Here is a 12562-nt window from a genome sequence, read left to right on the forward strand (position 1 = left end):
TACTTAGTTTAATTGAGGAGACTTTTGATTCATATCCTTAATCTCTCAAAGAGATCTTATGAGGTTCTAAGGGAGGATTTTATGGTCACACCTTCAGCATTTTCTCTAGAGTATTTTCCTGATAATGAATTTCTGAATTTCAGCATTTTTTGCCATCTGGGTGGACTGAGAGTTTCCAAAATCATCAGTTCTGGTTCTTTTTACTTTAATAATTTTTCCCTCAATTCATCTCTCTCCTCTCAAATTTTACTATAAGCAGCAAGAATAAACCAGGCCACATCTTCAACACTAAGCTAGGAAATCTACTCAGCTAAGTACCAGACCATATATATTTAATCAGTTCCTATTAATGGATATTGGGTTGTACTCTGTTCTTCTACTATTACAAATAGTACTACAATAGGTTTTCTTGTACATATGGCTTTTTATAGGTTCTGTCAGTATGTATATGAAATAGTACTAAAGAAGAACTGCTGGATAAAAGGGGAAAATGTATATGTAATTTGCCAGATTACCTAATTTCTCTCTTTAGCTTGAGTGATTTTTGTACTATATCAGAATGCCTGTTCCCCAAGTCTTGCTAAGACAGTATTTTCAAAATTCAATGTTTGGCACTCTGATAGGTGAGAAATGGCATTTTAGCACAATTTTATTTTGCATTTTTTATTATTGTAAGAGAAAACAGTTTTTCCTAATTTTTTACCTCTTCATTTCATTTTTGAAGACTACTTTCTGGGTATAGAATGTTTAACTTCTTTTAATACTCTGAAGATAGTATTCCATTGTCATATGGCTTCAATTTTGTTTTTCTGTTTGAGGAAACTGGCTTCAGTCCTATCATGACTTCTGTGCAGTGATTCATCTCTTTTTCCCCAGATGATTTTGTCATTTCTCTGTGTCTTTTTTGTTATTTTTAGCACATTTACCTTGTTAGGTATAGGTATATTTTCTTCATTTGCTTCTTAATCTGAGGCTTTATGTCATCACCAGCTATTTAAATTCTGAGCTATTATATCTTTAAATCTTTAATATTCTTCTTTTTTCCTCTTCAGAATTCAATCATATTTGAATAGACGTTTGTTTTTTTCTTACTCTCTTATCTCATATGCTCTGTTCTGTATTTTTCTACTCTTTTAAATATTCACATACATTTTTGAAATTGTCTTCTGACTTTTTTTTTTTTTGGCGGTACGCTGGCCTCTCACCATTGTGGCCTCTCCCGTTGCGGAGCACAGGCTCCGGACGCGCAGGCTCAGCGGCCATGACTCACGGGCCCAGCCGCTCCTTGGCCTGTGGGATCTTCCCGGACCAGGGCACGAACCAGTGTCTCCTGCATCGGCAGGCGGACTCTGAACCACTGTGCCACCAGGGAAGCCCCTGACTTTTAATTCAGTTCAAAATTCTCTCTTCATCAAAACAAAACAAACAAACAACAACAACAACAACAACAAAAAAAAAAAAAATATATATATATATATATATATATATATATATACCACATCTTTTTTATCCATTCATTTGTTGATGGACATTAAGGTTGTTTCCATGTCTAAGCTGTTGTAAATAGTGCTGATATGAACACAAGGGTTATGCTTCTAAATATTTTCTTCAAAGATTGATTTAGATGGATAGATTGGACATCTTTGAGGAATGAATTTGGTAAGGACATGAATATATTTTAAATGCTTGATGAATTAGATAAACAAATGGCAAGTATATGCTATCTGCAGAATAAACAATGTGGACAAAAAAATTTTCAACTCTGCCTGCTGGAAGTCACTGTTTCTGAGAGTAAAGTCTTTAGGTAATTTGAAAATTAAGGTCAAAAGAACAGAAACAATAAATTAATTTTCAATAATTTGTCACAACTTTAAGATTCTTGTATGTAATATTACTTTGTACTTAATTTTTTAACAATTGATAAGAAATCAATAATTGTGTTTACCTTAATGTTTTATTAACTAAATATGATTATGTTAGTATTTGAATTGTCAGAATATATATTTGCTCCATATCATTAAAGGGGGAAAAACATTAAAATTTTATTATATGCCTAGAATTTCTCAAAGAGTGATGATTAACCAGATATGTTTTATCAATTTCCTACTTACGATTCAATTTTTCTTTTTTAAAAATTCAAGATGGAAAATGAACATAAAACCCAGGCATTATTCTGAAATTCAAATAAGTAGCTTGACGAAGTTCACTATCAGCTCTTTATTTCTCTGCTAACAGGAAGAGGACTACATTTTAGCTGAAAAAATAATACACTGAAGCAGACACTGCAATAATTGTCTCCTTCGGGCATTTGTCTGTCAAATAAGGAAGTATCTAATGAATATGGAATTACTCTGCACTATAGGGAAAGGCTGTTCCAGAAATACATTGCATTATGTCACTGTTAAAATTAATTACTTGGAGCACTTTATAAATTCAAAAATAGTTTTTTAATCAACAGATGTATCTTAATAAAAAAATTATTATTCCAAAATGCCTCTAGTCATCCTAAAATAAAACTTTCAACATAGATTATGACTTAAATCCAAATAAAACAATTACTTGCAAACTGGGTTAAAGTTAGAATATAATGCTACAATAAAGGGATATTACTAATGTAATTGTAGGGTTTCTTAGCAAAATAATCCAGTTCAAGTGGGGAAAGGGTAGCAATTCACAAAAAGTCAGTGTGTTTCTTACATGATCTTTGAACATAGGACATTACTTTCCCACTAAGTCCAAGCCCATATAGTGAAAATATGCCTTTTACTTCCTTACTATACATATCTCTTTGATTCATTAAATCCAGGTTTTAGTTTATTTCTACTTGAGGAGAACATATTCCAAAAAATTTTGGAAAAATTATATGCATGTTTGTATGTAAAGTATGGTAGAGTTAGGGAGCAGTTTTGCCTTTAGATTAGACTTAATAGTATACAATATAAAGCAGGGTAGATGTAGAGATAAAATGACAGGATGTCTGTTATTTGCCTAAAAGATTCATGCAAGCTAGAATTTAGAATGGTATTGAATTTTGTTAGTGTGAGCAGTAATTGAAAAAAAGTGTATGTGTGGCAGTGAGGGAATTTGGGGGTGCTGGTATTAAATATTTTATTTATTTTATCTGGGTGCCAGTTACATGAGTATGTTCAGTTTGAGAAAGTTCATTTTGCTATATATATTTACAATGTGCATTTTTTGTGTGTATATTATAATTCCACAAAGAGCTTAAAAAACAAAAAATGAATAAGATAGGATATGTAAAAGTATAGTAAATATGGATATTTATTAAAATTCGATGGCAGTTGCAGGATTATTCACAATAGCCAAGATATGGAAACAACCTAAATGTTCATCAAGAGATGACTGGATATATATAATAGAATTTTTTTTTTTGCAGTACACGGGCCTCTCACTGTTGTGGCCTCTCCTGTTGCAGAGCGCAGGCTCAGCGGCCATGGCTCACGGGCCCAGCCACCCCGCGGCATATGGGATCTTCCCGGACCGAGGCATGAACCCGTGTCCCGTGCATCGGCAGGCAGACTCTCAACCACTGCCCCACCAGGGAAGCCTTATATAGTAGAATATTATTCCGTCTTAAAAAGAAGCAGATCCTGCCATTTACAACAACCTGGATAGACCCCAGAGGACATTCCACTAAGTGAAATAAGCCAGACACAGAAAGAAATAATCTGCATGACTTATGTGGAATCTAAAAACGTCAAATCCATAGAAGCAGAGAGTAGAACTATGGTTAGCAGAGGCTGGGAGCACAGGCTGGGGAAATAGAGAGATGCTTATCAAAGAGTACAACGTTGTAGTTATGTAGGATGAATAAGTCTAGAGCTCTAACGTTTCAGCATGATGACTATAGTCAATAATACTGTATCAAATACTGGAAGTTTGCTTAAAAAGTAGATTTTACGTGCTCTCATCACACAAAATATTGGTAACTATGTGAGGAGGTGAGATGTTAGTTTGACTGTAGTAATCATTTCACTATGTATATGTATATCAAATAATCATGTTGTACATGTTAAATATAAGCAATTATTATTTTTAAATGTTAAAAGAAAAGAGACTAAAAGAAGAAGTTGGATGACAGGATCTATGGGTTTTTATATTCTACATTTAGAATTCTGAAATATTTTAAAATTTTCAAAATACAAAGATTTTTTAAATGAAATAAAATGATACAAGGCAGATAGCTGATTCGGCAACCATTGTTGACCTCCTGACGTGAAACTTTTACATAGAAAGCTAGCACTATTGTTATTGAGTAAAACAGTGGCTTGGAATAAATATTTCGATGAAATGTTTGATTGAATAGAATCATTTTCTAAAAATTACCACTTGCACTATTTGCATTGATTGATTCCTCCCCCTAAAATTTGCTATCATGTATACCCTCTGGGACTTTCCTCCTGTCTTCGAATGAGGTTCCCCCAAAAGCAGAAAGTCAATAAAAGATGCATTATTGAATGGAAACTTCTGTGGGCAACTGGGGCTCAGACTTGCTGACTATTTGCTGAGAGAACTTTCCCACCAAGGAATGAGGAAGCCGAGGCATTTATCTCCCAATAATTGTCCCTTATTGTTGTCAGGTTGCTTCTGTGGGCACAACTCTGGCCTGCTCCTTGACTTACTATTTTTCAGCGTGAGAATACCCTCACGCTGAAGTGCTTGAGGTGGGAAGCCATTCATTTATTCCATGAATTCTTCATTAAAGACACAGGTGACCTCCAGGGGGACCAAAAGAGTAAGTCCAGAGCCTTATACAAATGCTACACTTTTCCATATATGGATTTAACAAGTATTTAAAATGAACAAATGCTTAAAATGAACTAATATTACTACACATCTAATAACTTGTAATTAATAGTTTGTGCTTTTGATTCCTTTCCTTTCATATGAAGTTGATTATAAACAAAATAGGAATGCACGATATATAGGGTACAAGGATTTTGTACGCCTGAGTATTTTCTGAGTATTTTCTCCAAGATTTTGAAACAAGAATTCTCTTACTTTCAACACTGATGACATGTGTTGAATCCATCTCAGTTTCATTTCTGTTGCTCTAGAGTGAGATTTGTATTATAAAAGATTTTATCTGTGATTCCATCATTCTCTTTACAGGTCTCTTGTAAACAATAAGGATGGCTTAACAGAATTCAAAATAACTTAAACAATAAAAACCAAGGCAAATTCTTCATAATTACCAAGTAATAATATGAAGAATGATACCACTTATTCTGGGTTGCCTACAGAATGGAAGTAAAGAGAATATCTTAATGTAAACTAGGTCTAGAAAATTAAATATGATAACACCGATTTGAATGATATGTGGCTAATAGACCACTAATGCAGCCCTCTCTATATGGAAAAAAATGTGGAAAAAGACAAAACCTAAAAGGTAAGTAAAACAGACACATAACCTTAGGCTAGAATCTGGGAGTAATTGACATAATATAAAGAGAAGTAGTTTGAGGGAGGAAAAAAAGAAAGGAAGAAATTTACTCTGGATTTAGTCCTTGACTAAAGTCAAGAGATTAGCTAAGAAAAAAATTAAGGAATATGCTTCGTATATCTCCCAACTAAATGGCGCATATCAGGTGCCATTTGCAGAGAAAGCACCACAATACACACATCCTGGAAAGTATAACTACTACAACTGAGCACTGGAGAGAGGACAGATATAACAAATCCTGTTGCAGCATGCTGGGAACTATAATCTTTACCTACTCTTTTGGTTTGGAACCAGAAAATCAGATTGTGCAAGTAGTGGAAAAATACCTTGAAGTAATAGAGAATTTCATAGTCTGTTCCTTGTTAAGGCTACATCAGTATACCCTCTACTGTGACTCTCAGAAGAGAATTTCACCATTACTTAGGTGGAGAGAGCAGGACTTAAGACAATCCATATTTTTCGTTAACAAAAATTAAACCCTGATAAATCTAAACTCTCTTTGAAAAGAAAAATAATCAGCATTGGGCTAATAAAAAATTACTGCAGCAACAGAGGAAGGGAATGGCATGGAGAGAGGGCATCTTTGACAATAATTTATTGCAATATCTAGAAGAAATTACAATTAATTATTTGACACATCTTGTGGCCCTGAGTGTCGGGGAAGACATAAGAAGAAATAGGATGAGGTAAAGAAAGCAGTGAATGAATTATCAAAGGGCTTCAATGATGATTATAAATTAGTGATAAAGTTAACATTTCCATTTGACTCTGGTGTGGATATCCACCGCTGTAGGCAATCAAAGCAGTGATATGGACCAGAAGCATGGGAAGCTTTCCAAAAACGTAAAGGAAATGACAAATTTGAACTAATAAGAGAAAATGAATGCACACACATACTATATATTTTGGATATATGAAGTGAATATATTTATATATATCGAGAGAGAGCAAAGAGTAAAGATAGAGCAAAGAGTAGTTGTTCCTGAAAGAGTATAGCCAGAATAAACAGAGAAGACATAAGTAAGAGAAAACATTTCAAAGGTAAGAAAGGAATTACTGACATTTAAGGTGCAATTGCTGGGGAAAATCCTTATCTAGATACATCCTGATAAAATATGTGAATCACAGACATGAAGTAAAAACACTGAACACACCTATGGAGAAAAAGCAAATATCTATAGTGCATGAAAAGTCAACCTGGCGTCAGACCTCTCCTCCGTTAGAATATTGACAAGTTACATTGGTGCAACAGGCATCAAAATATCATTAGGATATAATGAAGGTAAATAATCTAATCAAGAAGGTTGCCTTTATATATTTATATTTACATATACAACTCTGTATCTTATGTTTACGATTACACTGTATTTTCAGAATCCATGAAATATTTTCCCAGAAAAAAACATCTAAAAGACCACAGGGAACATTTCAACAAACATAAAAAACTAGAAATTGTATGGTCTACATTTTCTCATTATGCAATAATTGACATGGAAGATAACTAATCACAGCAAATATTTTTAAAAGTCTCCTTGGCAGCTGATGGGTTAACCAATAATTAAAAACTACAGTTATTATAGTCTAAATCCAAACTAACAAGAAAGATAACATATGTCAAAAATACAATGAAAAAGCAAATTCTACACTCAGGACAAGAGGCATAAATCTAAATACTTTTATCAGTAACTAGGTAAGAATAAAAATAAATAAATGAATTAATCTAAGAAGATATAGCTGGAATGCCAAAATTATCCCAAGGAAACTAAGATAGTAATAGAGATGAAAACTAATACAAAACTTAATTAGGAAACATGAAATAGTATAACTGACAAGTAAATTTGAAAGCTGGTTGATTGAAGAGACAAAAAAAGATGAAACTTGAAAACTCACAAAACTTATACACTGATACACACAAAGAAATTAAAAGTACTAAATTCTGAGAATGAAAAAAGTGATGTAATCACAGATCTAGAGAAGATGTTTATTAAATTTTAAGACTACACTACTCATAAAACAGTATTTCGTAAACGTTAAGAAATGCATGAATAACTCTGATACCATAAGTTGAACAGGAATGCCCTTCAAAAACGTGCAGGTCCAGATTACCTTTCTGTAATAATTTTTATGATATTCTAGAGCTCATAAAAATTACAAGCTTCCCAGTTAACCTAATGATTACAGCACAAAAAAAGAAATTTCAGACCAGTTTCAAATAAGAGTATAAATATAAGAAAATACTAAATAAAATTATTAGTAAATCCAGAACTTTATTAAAGCCATAATACATTCTTACAGAAACATACACAAAGATATTTCAACATAATAAGCCCTCTGTGCCTCAGTTTCCTCATCTATAAACTGAATAATGATAGGTTCTACTTCATATGGTGATTTCAAAGATTGAATATATTAATAAGCTTAAATGGCTTAGATATTTTGTTATATAATTTCTCAACAAATATCAACAGCCATTGTAATATTAACAGCAATTAAAATTGATTAAATACATCAAAACCCATCAAAGTAGTTTTGGATCAGATAAATTTGTATTTAAAAGTCTGTGTCTACCAGTGAACTTAACCCTCTCTAACATCTCAGCTTTCCTCAGGTACATATGCATAATGATAGCTTTCTTCTAGCTTTATTATGATGATTCAATGATATAATACTTAGCATGTTGCCTAGTACATTATAAATTTTCATGGTAGTTGTCATTGCCATTTGTGATGGTTAATTTTATGTGTCATTTGACTGGGCTAAGATACTTAGCTAAATCTCTGGTATTTACCTAGATAGCTGGTAAAACATTATTTCTGGGTGTGTCTCTGAGGATGTTTCTGGATGAGATTAGCACTTGAATAGATAGACTTGGGAAAAAAAAAAAAAAAGATTGCCCTCCCCAGGGCAGGTGGACATCATCCAATCCACTGAGGGCCTGAAAAGAATAAAAATGCAGAGAAAGGGCAAATTTGCTCTGTTTGATTAAGCTGGGACATCTATCTTCTCCTGCCCTCAGATATCAGCTTTACTGGTTCTAGGACCTTAGGACTGGGACTGGGCTTTATACCATCAACTCCCCTGGTTCTCAGGTGTTCAGACTTGGACTGAATTACACCACTGGCTTTCTTGTTTTCCAGCTTGTAGACAGCAGATTGTGGGACGTCTTGCCCTCTATAATCTCACGAGCCAATTCCTATAATAAATTCCTTCCTGTGTACATCTATATATATCTTATTGGTTCCTTCTCTAGAGAACCCTAATATATCATTACAATAAACCTAGGTTTAAAGTAATCACAAAATGATTATAATTTATGCCAAAAAGGCATTTGGTTAAATTCATCAGCCATGCAGATTGGGTGAGTAGGTGAGAGAAAAACATCAACAACCAGAAATAACAACACAGACAAACCTTTCATTAGAATAGCAATTATATATCCATTTGAAATAGATACTCAATGGCATTCTGAACTGTGAAACACTAGAGGCATTCTAATTAAAATCTGAAACATGTTATCACTAACATTTGTCAGTTGTATAACAGAAGTTCCTGCCGATCGAATCTCACAAATCGGGAGAAGTAAAGACTCATTACTACTGGAAAGAAGCAATCAAAATCATCATTATTAGCAGATTATATGATTGTCTTCCTAACTGATAACTCAAGAAATCAAAGAAAAAAGAAAAGTAGACCTAAAAAGCAATTTCAGCTGGTTATCAAATGAGTATACAAAAATTAAATAATTCTCCTACATACCAACAATAACCAATTAGAAAATGTAAGTTTTAAAATTTCTCATTCATGGTAATGATGTATAATTTTTCAAAAGTGTACAAGGCATACACAAACAAAACTACAAAATATGATTACAAACTTGAAAAAGTTTAAATGAATTAAGAAACAGTCCATGTTCCTGGGTGTATGTAAATTGTTTCTGAACTCTGAAACTGACTGTAAGTTTTATATGGTCAGTACCCAGATAGATTCATTCATAACCATAACCAATATATCTGCTGACTATAGGCTCTTTTCTCTCTTGGGATAGTCTCTGTCTCTCTCTCATCTCTCTGCCTATTTCTATTTCTCTCTGAGTTGTCTACAGGCTTCCACTTACACTGAGAATACAATCTTCTCTTTACACTGACCCATAGGGTTCTTCATGAATTGGTCCCTAACTACTTCTCAGAAAGCCTTCTTTCTCTTCCTTCAAGGCATTAATCTCCAAAAACCCTTGTTTTTCCTTTTGTCTGTAGATCTCACCTCTTTATATGGTGGGCCTTTTATTCCTGAGGTCTAAATCATAATCACTTTCCTAATGATACTATCTAATTTACTCCCCAACCCTTTCAGAGTCTAACACAACACTGTTGTTGTTTTTTTTAAAGTACTTATTGCAATCTGAAATTATCCTTGTTGTTTGTTTGGTTGTTTATTGTTCAATATCTGTCTCCTCCCATTAGAATGTAAGCTTTGAAACAAACCAAATGCCCAACATAGGGAGTTTAGTTAAATGATTATATTGCATTCACGCATTGGGATGATAGTCAATCATTAAAACTGTTGCTGAAGATGATCACTTACTGCCATGGCAAGATGTCACTCTACACTGAATGGAAAAAAATGGGATACAAAATAGGTAAAGAAGTATGTCACTCAAAATACATCTTTAACAATTATCTCTCCTCCAAGACTGACCAAGAGATTTATTGTCTCAGGGGAAGAGAGTTAGGGTACATGCTCTTTATCTTAAGATAGAGAACTTGCTTTTTTTTTAAAGTAACACTACAGCATGTCAAAAGCCAGGCATTTGCACCCGATATGATGCTTGACACATTAAAGGGTTATGCAAAAAATTTAATGTAGCCAGACCATACTTTTTAAAAGTAAAATAACATGGAAGAGAATGAAATGGAATGGAATAGAAAGGAACACATCAAAATACATGCAGTAGGGGCTTCCCTCCCCTGGTGGCGCAGTGGTTGAGAGTCCGCCTGTCGATGCAGGGGACACGGGTTCGTGCCCCGGTCCCGGAAGATCCCACATGTCGTGGAGCGGCTGGGCCCGTGAGCCATGGCCGCTGAGCCTGCGCGTCCAGAGCCTGTGCTCTGCAACGGGAGAGGCCACCACAGTGAGAGGCCCACGTACCGCAAAAAAAGAGAAAAATACGGGCGGTAATCACTTTATGAGAAAAAAATGTATTTTGTGTGTGTTTATGTGTGCCTGTACACTGAGTCATGATGTTAAATAAATTGTTGTAGGTTGAGGTTTAAAAAGATGGCAAGAAAAGAAAGTTTGAAAACTGCTGCTCTAAGTGAGTTTTATTTAAGGGAAGTAGACAGGAAGAAGAGGCAAATTCCCCTCTTCTTGTCACAGGAAAGTAAGAAAAAGAGAGGAAAGAGAAGGGAGAGATTTCCTCTTTCCAGGCTTTTGTTGAATAGAGGGTACTCATCAGAGAGTTGCAGGGGAACACTGAGGACAGAGACTTGTACTTTGATTAGTCTCTTGGGCATCCCAGGCTCCCCACCTATTTCTGGGGAGTGCTGCAGCAAAGTTAACTTGGGAATAGGAGTCCTTCAAGCCTAGTTTCCCTGGTCCTCTCTGGTTCCCTGAAAAAGGTCATGATCACCTATGTTTTAATAAACATCATTCCATTTAACTTTCACAACATTTTTCTGAGTGAGTAGTATAGTTTACAGATATGGAAAGTCATGTGTTACTGAGGTTATTGGATTTGTCCAAGCTAGGAAAGTGTGATTCCACAGTGATTTAGAAGGAAACTTCCTACAGGCAAGGATTTAAGATAGAAGCTCCAGAGGTTTCAGCCAAACAGCCTTTGTGAAGACTGTTGCCCAAGAGACAAGTGTGGCTCCACTATTAGTTTTCCAGGGCTGCTGTGACAAAGTACCACAAACTGGGTGGTTTATAAAAAGAGAAATTTATTCTCTTATACTTTTGGAGGCTAGAAGTGTAACATCAAGGTGTCAGCAGGGCCACGCTCTCTGTGATGCTGGGGGAGAATTTGTTCCTTGCCTTTCCCTTAGCCCTTTGGCATTCCTTAACTTGTACATGCATCACTCCAGCCTCTGCCTCTGTTGTCACCTGGTATTCTCCCCTGTGCATGTCAACTTCTGTGCCTTCTCTTTTCTAAAGACATCAGTTTTATTGGATTAAGAGCCCACCCTACTCCACTATGACCTCATCTTAACTAATAACATCTGCTACAACCCTATTTACAAATTAAGTCATGTTCTGAGATTCTGAGGACAGGCTTTAGAGGGACACTACCATCCCAGTACAGCTCCCTGTGCCTCTTCTCTTCCATTGTCTATTTTATTTCTCTCTTATTAACCCTCATCAGAGGACTCAGCCCCATTTTTTTCTTGGCTGTTCTTACTTTCTTTGCCAGTTTGGTGGCACGCCAGGATATTTGTCTCTCCAACCTCCTAATAAACAATTTCCTACCTACAGATTTTTTCTCCCTTCTTCAAGGAACTTCCCTCTGGAAACTCTCTGGCCCACCCAGCCCTGCATTCCTTTGGATCTGCCCCTGAACTTTGAACTTCCATGTGATATTTTGCCTTCCTGGGTCACCCCAAGTAGGCAAGACCTGGTCCTACCCTCTTAGTAACTTAATTATAGGGGACCAGGCCATGCAGCTATAATGAATGTTTTGAAATATTATCCTATATTCAATTTGTTTCTGACTCCCTGTAATTCTTGCTGCTCTAGGGTAATATATTTATTGAAGTTGGGCATCTCTTCAGGGAAAGGGCAGAAGCCAGGGAAAAAAAGAAGTGTCAGACATTTGAGAGAAAAAAGGATTTTGGGGAACTCCTAGACCCAGGATCTAAATTATTAAGCTCTAGCTTGGAGGATTCAGACCACAGCAGTTTTTCTACAAACCAGAGAGTAGGGAGAATGCAAGGTTGAAATGAAGTCCATTTTTCCCTTTAGAAGGAAGGTGAGTACCCCCTCTGCCCTGGTGTGAAGCTTGTAGTGGGGGAGAGTGGAGGACCCCAGAGAGAGACTGAGAGAGAGGAAGGAAAAAGAGAGGTAGAGTTGGAGAATAGGGATATGCATGTCCCTGAGGACTTCCCT

The sequence above is a fragment of the Phocoena phocoena genome, chromosome 2 (assembly GCF_963924675.1).
Source record: "Phocoena phocoena chromosome 2, mPhoPho1.1, whole genome shotgun sequence".
Taxonomy (NCBI): domain Eukaryota; kingdom Metazoa; phylum Chordata; class Mammalia; order Artiodactyla; family Phocoenidae; genus Phocoena; species Phocoena phocoena.